Below are 11,270 nucleotides of genomic sequence, written 5' to 3' on the forward strand. Positions count from 1 at the left end.
TTTTGTTCAATAACCCGAATCCACTCATCAGCTTCTAGGGGATCTTCAGCTTTGACGAATAGGGGTGGACGGGTTTCAGAGAAGTCCAAATAAGTAGTTTCACGGGGGCCTTGCTGAAAACCCCTTCCTGCCTGCTGCTGGAATTGCTGCTGACCCGCCATTTCCCTAAGGAAGCGGGTATTGTCTGCGGTGGCATTCACCAAGGCGGCAATCGCCTCGGCTAACGTGGGAGGAACCGGAGGTGGGTTTGGGGTAACATCCCTTCCCCCAGAAGTTCCGGCTGCGTCCTGTCCTCGAGTCCTGGTCGGCATCTGTGGCAAAGAACATTTGAAGTAAACATAATATGCCAGAGAACCTTCCATTTTACATTACTATAAAAAGTAATGATACAGACTCGATATTACATAACAGGATACATTACCCATTATACAAAAGTTCAACCTATTATACAATAGTACTCCCTACAATACACTACTCTACTTCTATTACACCATTATTCCTGCTTTCCATTACTCTTGGCGGCCTCATCGTCAGGTGTGGGAGTCCAGACGTCAACCAACCTCAAAGAAGGAGGGGGCTCAAAAAGGTCTAACTCCCCACCCAGCGCGCGTCCCACAACGTGGGATGGTCCAGCTTCCGCCTCAGCAGGGTGTGTAGGCACACTAGGGTGTAATTGTGAGTATAGTATATGGACTTCCTCATGCAACGTATTGCAGTAGACCTGCAGGTTATCGACAGTTGAGCTAAGTTCTTTAATTCGGGCCTGAGCCCTTGCTTCCTTAGCACACATTAGCAAACGAGACTGTACGGCCTAGTCAAGTGCTAAGTCTCGATCAGCGAGCTGATCCTGCAGGTGACGGATGTCCCTTCTTAGTTCATTGATTCTATCTCCGTCGGCGACCCAAGCATCGGTCCTATGTTGCAGCGCTGCTTGAAGTCGGCTCACTCGGGCTTCCAGATCTCCTATAGGGTCATTACTTCCACTGCTGCTGCTTTCATGTCGGGGAGCCAGTTGATGCCGAGGCACTCCAATTGGTCCCGTAGACTTGCATGCCGTTAGCCTTGTGCGTGGCGGCATCTTTCTAAGGGGGAAAATGTTATTAGTATAGTGCTTAGCATGATGCATGTATAATTACATAATCAACCTTAGTCGATTCAACCTTCTATACAATGCACTCTTCCTATCTGGTCTTTAAGATAGACTCTTCAGAATATTTAGGTAAGAAGAGAAAAGAGTTTTTAGGTAAGACTTTTGAAAATCCTTTTGAAGATGCCTCATAATATCTGCAAAGAAGGGCTACGCTCCGATACCAGCTGTGACGGAACCTCCCAAGTAATTAGGCCCACCTACAGTTGTCCTTGTCTAACAGACATCAGACATCCTGTAGATGTTCCTAAGTCACTTGACAAGTTCGGTATCTTTCCTTACCTTACCAGGAACGTTTCACCCGTCCTGCAGACATTACAGAACATCGGAGATAAAGAAATGCGGAAGCGATTACATAAATTACATTTATTTCAAAAGCAAGCTTAAGTTATTTTGTTACAGACCAGAACTAAAAAGGCGAGTGCTGAGTAGTAATATTATACAAACCAAGGGAGGCACAGACTCCTCCCGATAAGCTAAAAGCAAAAGATCCTATGTGGAGGACCGAGTCCTCCCGCACTTCAGTCTTGTTTTTCTTCTTTGGGAACCACCTTGGCACAGAAGCAGCAAAAATCTGCTACTTCCTCACCTAAAAACAACGAAGGGATAAACCCTGAGTATGGAATTACTCAGCAAGTCTTACCCGACTAAAGAAAAGACTCTCAAGGGTATGCTGGTTATATGGGAGTCAAGGTAAGGCTTTTCAATAATCAAAGACTTTGTTTTGCAGAAATGCTTACTAAAGTGGATCCTTAAAAATCCAATTTTATTTGTCAAGTTAGGTAAAATTATCTGCACTAGAGTTCTTTCTACCCTAGTTCAATCACTGGTCCTGCACTAGCCAATTTCTTAACAAAAGCCCATCGTCTTTAGTGGAATGCTACGTGTAAGTTAGTGGCCAAGTCTCCATAACCGTGGAGGTACGGCGATCCGAATCGATTATACTCAGCTGAGGATCTCCAATCACACGACATATGTAGCACTTAACCCTTGCATATGTCAACCCGCCACCGGGGTTCTTAAGACCAGATCAGGTTCACGCAAACCGAGAGCACAGATACACCACCGTCTAGCCTCTTGCCACGGAGGGTACACGCTACTCTCGCCACCGCTCCACGCCCATTTCGTGTTATCTTATTCTGGCCTTAGTCTGCCCGAGGCAAGGCTTACCCATGACGAGGCATGTGACCAGTTAAAGGGTCCTCGGTCAGCAGGCCTACATCGACAAGGTCCTTAATCCACTCAGACGGAGACACTACACCGAGACTCTCTTCTCGTGCAAGTCACCCGCCCGGTCTCAGCTTAATCTTTTTAACCCAAAAACTTGGTACCTGGCAGAGGTACATCTTTTCCGATGTTGAATCCATCACGGCCATGATGGATTCACCATCAAGTTTTATTTTTGAAAACAACCCTCCCACTTTTGCCACAACATCTTTTGTAAAAACAAAACATTTTGTTTTTCTAAAGCAAGGCTAAGCATCAAAAATCTTTTGTAAAACAGGTGATCAAGGAAGGTAATCAAATTCAAGGAAGGTAATGCAGGAATTGTTTTATCAATCAACTCCTATCACCTAATGCAGCAATCAAGTGAGAAAGATTTATAAATACATCAAGGAAGGTGGCAAATGCACCGGGGCTTGCCTTCGTTTACAGGTGATTCGGGTTCGGATCCACAGATATCGAAGTAGAAGCAGTTGCCTGCTTGCGAATCCGAAGGTGGTGGTGTCCTGTCTTCGGTGACTTCTATCTCTTCTTCACGTTCTAATCATAACCATACATAGGTATAAGAATGGATGCCATGGGATGCTTATGAGGATGCAAAGATAATATAAACTTATTATTTAGGTCTTGAGTACAACTTTCCTTCACGGAACTCCGAGAACTTAGGGTTTCCGGAGTCGGTAAAGGAGTTCACAAGGCAGGGGGTGGTTTTGGGTTTTGGTGATCAAACAAGGTCCAAATCAATTCAAACTCTACCCAAGGCTTCTAAATATTGCTTTAAGTTTCTATAAAAGGTTTGGGCATTTTTGGACTTACCAATTATTTTCTAAAAATCTATAACTAATACTTTTAACCACTTTAAATACCCTAAAATTTCTTATTTCCACTAAAAATCATAAAACTATTTTTACTAAATTCTAGGGAAAATAACAAGCCTAGGAAAATTAGTTTCACAATTTTAGCATTTTTCTACATTTTTCTACATATTTCTAAAGCTCTGCTGAAAAAGAAAAAGAAAAGGTTGAAACAGTGATGGGCCGGTTTCAGCCCAGGCGGCCCAGTCCAGAGAGGAAAACGCGCGCGTGCGCCCGCGCCCTGGCGGCTTTGCAGAAAGGGCCTCGGGATTCTGGCTAAATGTGAACGAGTTCAGTTACTATTTGTATCAGTCACTGACAACTTGCACCGGGGTCCCTGAGGTTCTATTTCTCCACAGGTGAGGTCCCCGACGACGGCAGCGCGCGGAGGAGCTCCGGCGAGCGCGTAGACCGGCCGAGCGGGGCCATGACCGGTGCTCAGCTTCGGCCTAAACCAAATTCACAACCTAGTGAATGTTTCCCCTAGGTTAATTTGAAGAATGGTGCCCTATTTTACCCTGACCACGACAACCGTGAGCATTGCGGCTAGGCAGTCGCGTTCCCGGCGACCAGAGGACTCCTAATTCAATTGTATGGGTCGGTGAGTTTGAGGGAAGCTTAAGGATGCTAAAATGAGATTAGAGAGGGCGTGATCAGACCTGGGGAGGGCTGGCCACGACGAGGTGCTTTCACGGCGGCGGAGAACTGTTTTGGGGAGAATTTGAAATTCGCGGGCGCTGGTGAATGATCGAGGGTGGGAGCGGGTGCTATGGCTTCAGGATGATCTAGCGCAGTTGCCCGGGCCTTCAATTTATAGGGCTCGCAAGCGGTGGCCGGTGAATCGGACGGGACGCGCGGCGACCAGAGGAAGAAGAAAGCACTGGCGCAAGCGCTAGGTGGCTTCTACCGTGGCGGTATCTCCGGCGATCACCGGACGCTCCTAGCGTAACTATCCGCGACGTGGTAAAGCGCCCGAACACGCGGCGCAAGACCTAGCGACGGCGGCTCACCGGCGTTCTTATCAGTCCCAGCCGCAAGCCAGAGGGGAAGTACGGGGGGGTCATCGGAGTGGCGTCCAGCGCACGAGGGAAAGACGATCTTTTTACCCCACGGCGCTATCCAACCAGCCAGGCACGAATCCCGACGCCGGTGACACGAATCACGGCGAAGGGAGCCGTCGGCGGTGAGGACAGCCGCGCTGGCGGTCTGATCCCCATTGAGCTATTGTACAATGGTGCATCTTCATCAGTCGCCTGACAACCAAATTCGAAGCTGAGTTTTCTCTCGATTTCCAATAACAACTCCAACCAGGATCTGCAGCAAAGTTGTAAAGCAACATGCCCTCTACAATCTTGCCATATGATGTTGCCCCAAAAAGCCACTGCATCTGGTTTGAAATTGGGTTTGAAGTTCAGGGCATGAATCTGTTAGTCTGATATTCAGACAGAACCAGACTGACAGTCCAACTTGGGTTGAGATTTTCTCCACATTTTTCATAAGAACATGGCTTGAATCCTTAAACAAAGTTGTTCTCCTATAATTGGGCTACAAACTTGTTGTGGTCACTTTGGGCAAAAACCCTATATTTCAGAAGATACAGGGCTCCAAAGTTGAACCAACTAAACTGAATTTCAGACTTAGGCTCTATAGTGCTTAAGAGGTGATTTTTGCAATTAAGCCCAAAACTTAGGGTTTAACTTGCAAATTCACATATATGTGACCCAAATGACTAAAGATACCTATTTAACTTGGTTTTGCACTTTAGTCCAAAAGTGGACTAATTTTGCACATAGGCCCCTAGGGTTTGGTTTTAGGGTTTTCCAGGGTTCCAATTAGGGTTTCTGGTATCCCAGGGGTATAAATGTGATTCAACTTTATTTTTGGGGTCATTTTATGACTTTTACCCTAAAGTCTTTATGTTTTCTCAATTTGGGTTAAGTTTTTACCCCTTTAATACCTATTTAGGGTTAAAGCTTCCTATCCAGGGTCCTATTTGCAAAACATTAAAACAATGCAACTTGTTTGAAATTTTTGCCTAGTGGATGCACTCTAGGTGTGTCAAACATATGCAATGCCAATGCTTATGATGCCATGCTCAAGTTTTAGTTATAGTAACACCAGGGGTGTTACATTCCTTGTCACCACACCATGCTCATCTTGCTTGTTGCGTGTCACACCCGGATTTTAGGGGTCCAAAACCCGGGCGCGAGCATAATCACCAGGTGTGCTGGGACCAAGTCTCACACATATGATGAATCATGGCACAGGATCGAATGTCACAACTTTACTATATAATAGGAGTTCTATACAAAATAAATAATTACATATAAGGAGACAACGGTCCAGCAACCCAAAGTTGACTGGGAGACGACGACCTAGACCTCTCACGAACACATCGCAGCATCCTCCATGCGCCTCATCCTGTGGTACCTGTTCTTGACCTGTGGGGGGGGTGTGAGACAGCAAGAGTGAGCTCACATACGTTCATAGCTCAACAAGTTGTGGGGAATAATGTGCATGAACTCACCAAAGGCGGGAGCTCACGTGAAGTGTAAGGCTTACCAAAGAGGATGGTTGAAGCTGAGCATTGCTTTTAAAGTTGGTCAAAATTTTATTAGCAATTACTAAGTATAAGTAAATACCAACCCAATTAAATAGTAGAACAAAAGTAACAACATCACCTGCAATGCAATGCATATGACAAATTGAATTTAGTTCCATAAATTAATCATGTGAGGGTCCGAGCTGCTCATGACCGTGAGCACGGCTAGTATACCAGTTTTACACTCTGCAGAGGTTGCGCATCTTTACCCACAAGTCATGCTACCCATCTGCCAAGGGATCGCGACTTCCCATACACCTCTACCGAGGAGGCGAGGCAGGGTAACACTACGAGGCCTTTACAAAGTTCCACTAGCTTCAGAAAACCCGCTACAGTTTATAGGAAGCTCCAATGCAGGGTTCTTGCCTGACCGCCATCGCAGCAAAATCAACCAAGGACCTCCCTACACTGACCACTCCCCTACTGCCCTTGCCCCTTTCGGGTAAGGTAGTCCTCCACTAGCTTTCCTAATTAATCAGCCAAGGGCGTCCCATTAAACCCTTGTGGTAGCACTGTTTTCTCGGGTGGTCGCTCCATGTTCCAATTAACATAATGATCTTATCATGAACAGTGATAATAAACAGATAATAAAAGTGTGATCATGATTAATGTATCTTCATACCCAAAACCACATAAAGCACTAGCAAGTACTACCCAAAAAGTTCAGTGGTAAGCAAGGTATAAAGATAGACAAACTGGGGTAACCTATTGGGTCCCATCAAAATTAACCTATGCAGATCATTATGATTAATCAGAACATGGCTGGGTAAAAAGAAGTGATCAAGGGCACAACTTGCCTGGGACTTGAGATTCCAGGTACCAGGATGATCTTCAGATGACACGTGTCCTCACGCTAGTCGTAGCATTACAAACAAACAGTGTATAGGCAAAATTAACATTACACCAAACATAAGAATACATTGCATAATAATAATCTACGCGCCGTAACGAGATCGTGGGTACAAGAATCACTAAATTCGGAGTTACGGTTAAAGAATTATGATTTATGGGAGATCTATGTGATTTTGATATTAAACTATATTATAAATTGATTAGCATACATCATATGAAAGAATATTTTATAAATAATTGCCTCAACCTAAATCTTAATTATAACCTGACTAGAGATCATATTTTAATCAAATTATAATTATGGACAGGTTAACTTTGGTTTAGAAAAGTTAATATAGTAGGCATAGGATAAATAAATATCTAATTATACAAGTATGCGACATGGTATAATTTATGTTGTTACTGTGTAGGGAATATTTTTATGAAGCTAACGCGATTCGAATGGATCAAATCGGAGTTAAAACATGTAATTTATGAATTTTCGAAGGTTTGGGAAGCACTGCAGATGTTATTTCTTAAGTTCTTGGGGTCTATTCTATAAAAATCTGGACCTAACCGTAATAATCTTACGCCATCAGTAGACTGCGGGTTTATATGCTAAAAGAGAAGGGTCTTTTGTAAGAAAGTGGCGCGGCGAAGGGGTACGGGTGAACGCGAACCGCTCAGATTAGATCCAATGGTGCAGATTAGATCTGGGTGCTTTATAAACTGGTACGCAACGTTAACCGTATGAACAGAGATCCACTGTCCATGAACGCCCACGATCCAATCCACCCCGAACCGCACGATTAAAGTCTGATGGCTTGGATTTAAAATGACGAAGGGGTAAATTTCCATTTAATCAAGAACGCACATCAGAATCCGACGGCCGAGGCATCCCAGCTGTGGATCTAATCCCAACCACACAACGTTGATCAGACGGCTAGAGGCATTCTTCCCTTATTCCTCTCTCTCCCACCGGCGCAGACCCGATGGCGCAAAACAGAAACGCGGCGACGCCATGGTCAGCCCCGCCCAAACCTCGACGAGGTGGTCTACCCTGCGGCAATCCTAAGAAAATGCATAGAAGAACACACCGAGCATGATGGAGTATATCCTACCGGTGACAGAAGTGGCAGCGAGCACGACCCATGGAGACACCCTCCTAGCGGCTTCAAGAAATTTCCGGTGAGCGATTCCTTGCAGCCCTACACAATCCCGCTCAGATAGGCTCGAGCGACAGGTTCAAGCGACCACCCCTACGGCCCCCTGACCACCGTTGCAAGCATGGGTTCAACAGCGACGATTTGTCTCTCTCCCTCTGTACGGTCGTGAGCGCTCAAATCACGTATGCGCACACGGCATATGTCAGTGTTTTGGGTCCGACCGCACACCCGGGGTTGCCCCTCAAGGTGCTTTTAGGAGTAGGACGGTGTCGACAACTGTAGCAAAATGGTTCGTGTCGATTGCACGAGGAACAGTAGACAAGGTTTACAGGTTTGGGCCGCTTAGAGATGCGTAACACCCTACGTCCTGGTGAGTATGCTTGATGAATGTGGTTACAGGAGAGCTCTCTGGATTGAGAATACAGAGAGTTGACGTAGGTGGCTAAGTAATAGGGTCGATCGTTCTGAAGGGGTGCCCCCTAGGCCTTATATACTCGACCGTGGGGCAATACACGTGGATATGATAACAACAAGTAGCTAAAAGATAGTGAACCTCTTGAGTTTATCCCTACGTAACCCTCGCCGACTTATCCTCGCATGGCTCCGTTGCATGGGGGCTCCAGCGCGGGAAAGTCGGATCTCTGTTGTGGTCACTCGCTCGACGTTGTGGGCCGTCCGGGTTTGCACCAATCCGGCCTTGTGTCGCTCTGCTTTGCTTGGTTGTTTCTCCCCAGGCCCACGAAAGAATGACCTTACGATTCATTGGGCCCTTGGGCCTTTCGTGAGGTCTTTTACTCTTTTAGTGGACCCGGGGGATATCTATCCCCCACAAGCCCCCGATCTTTGGGTTAATTTAGAGGTAATCAGCCCAAAGATCCCAGGTCCAGCTTGCAGGTGATTTGAAGAAAAATGACTTCCTGTCGTCTTCTCCTGCTCCGATCACTCGTTGACCGAAGCTTAGTTTCGTGCTTGTGCCTTAGAGGTCAGCATTTCAATTTGTAGGATTCTGAACTTCATTGGGTGCACCGGAGGTGCACCCAATGGGTGTAGCCCCCGAGCTTCGAGTAGATTTTAGAAAATAATCTACTCGAAGGTCTTCCCCAGAGATTATCTCCATTTGTGCTCCTGCGTTTTGGTTGAGGGCTGGCCTTTTAATCTTGCCCCACACCTTAGAAGTCGGCACTACCTTGGCTTGGAACGATAATCCATGGGGTGCACCGAAGGTGCACCCAATGGGTGTAGCCCCCGACCTTCAAATGGATTTTTGAGGATAATCCATTCGAAGGTCTTCCTTTTGTGTCTCTTTGCTGAAAATTATCCTTCCTGTTCGTAGAAATTGGCATGAAGCTATTCGCATTATGCTTTGGAAGTCAGCATTATGTCATCAATATTTTGCTTCAGAGGTCAGCATATATTTTGTCTTTAGCAGCCGAGTTCGCAATCCATCCATATCTTGCTGGGTAGTGCAATTTATTTGCACTGCGACTGATTGGACATCTGATGGACATTCTCTGTCTAGTCTTCACGTCACTTCTATCGGCCATATCTTGTACTTCGCTGGCTATATTTGGCTTTCCTCTGATCCTTACCAATATCTCATTTTTGTCTTGAGGTATTCACTGTGTGCCCTGCACAGATGTGACCGTTTTGAAAAATATACTGATAATTCCTGGGCGTCCCCCCCAATGGGTGTGGGCAAGGGACGGCTTGGTACGCTGAGTGTTTTAGCCGGCTGCTTCTGAGTAGTAATGTGATGTGGCGGCGAGTGTAATCATATCCTCCGCGCTGTTGACTGGAGTCCCAATGGGTGTTGTGTTGCGTGAGACGGCGTCAGCCGCCTGACGTGTCTTCAGACGGGTTGAAGTGCTTATTGAATGCTTTGCGACTGTTCAGTGACCGCGGTTGGAGATGAGCGGCTGCCTTCTCCTTCTATAAATAACGCCGTTGTCTCTCTGGCTTTTTCACATCTCTTCGCTGTTCTCTGCTGCTTCCCTCTCTTTTCTCCCTTCTGCTTCCACCATGGGCAAGAACAACAAACGCAAGCGCGAGCCGACTCCTCCGTCAGAGGACTTTGGCGACTCGGAATACTCAGAGGAGGAGTTCTCCTCTGAGTCCGAGGGGTCTCTGGCTCCCGTCTCTCCCCCAGCGTCGTCCGATGACTCGGACGACTCTCAGGGGATTGCCGCGGAGGTCTGGACGTACATCCGGGCCGTCGAGCGCTCCGGGCTCGAGGGCTCGGATGAGTCGGAGTACTCCTCGGATGAGGAGGACTCGGACGGCGGCGGCGAGGATGAGGACGACGACGACGACGACGGCGACGACGACGACGGTGGCGACGGTGACGGTGACGGCAGCGGCAGGGGCAGCAGCGGCGGCGGCAGGGACGGTGACGGCGGCAGCAGCAGGGGCAGCAACCGGGGTGGCAGCAGCAAGGGCAGCACCAGGGGCGGCGGCGGCGGCAGCAGCAACAGGGCCAGTGGCTAGACGCCACTGGTCTTTTAGATATTAGTATAGCGTAGTTAGAATAATTGTAGTAGTAATGTAGAGTAGTATAGCATAGTATAGTAGTAGTAGTAATGTAATGTAGTAATAGTAGGGAAGTATCAACTCGCAAAGAGTTGATTTGTAAGTTTATTATCTTCCCTTTAAATGAAAGAATGACGTTGGCTTCTTCTTGATGACTTGTCTTGCTTGTTTGTAAAACTAATTCCTTTGAGACAGTAGATGAATAACTTGGGGATCAAACTGATGCTTTCCGAAATGGCTGCCGAGTAACTTGTAGACAGTGTCAACGCTTTAGAGGTAACTGCCGAGTGACCCAACATAATTACAGAGTTTTAAAGATAACTGCCGAGCGACTTGAGACGATGTCAGAGGGCGGCATCAGCGTTTTAGAGGTAACACCGAGCAACTGAAAGGCGATGTCAGGGTTTTAGAGGCAACACCGAGCGACTGAACGATGTACCAGCGTTTTAGGGGCAACGCCGAGTGATTGAATACGATATCAACGTTTTAGAGGTAACGCCGAGTGACCGGAGGTCGACGTCGGCATTTTGGAAGTAATGCCGAGCGACTGAACACGAAATCAGCGTTTTAGAGGCAACGCCGAGTGACTGGAGGGTGACGTCGGCATTTTAGAGGTAATGCCGAGCGACTGAACACGAAATCGGCGTCTTGGAGGCGACGCCGACCGACTGGAAGGTGACATCAGTATTTTAGAGGTAATACCGAGCGACTGAACACGAAATCGGCGTCTTGGAGGCGACGCCGAGTGATAGCAAGCCGCGCGAGCCACTTTGAGGATGATGGCCGAGTGATGAGGTGGCGTATCGGTGTTCTGGAGATAACTGCCGGGTGACCACGTGGCACGCTGGGGTTTTGGAAATAACCGTCGGGTGATGACTGGGCACTTTTTGAAACGGTATCTGGCTCGAGAATATCCCATA

This window comes from Zea mays, chromosome 1, assembly GCF_902167145.1.
Source record: "Zea mays cultivar B73 chromosome 1, Zm-B73-REFERENCE-NAM-5.0, whole genome shotgun sequence".
Lineage (NCBI taxonomy): Eukaryota > Viridiplantae > Streptophyta > Magnoliopsida > Poales > Poaceae > Zea > Zea mays.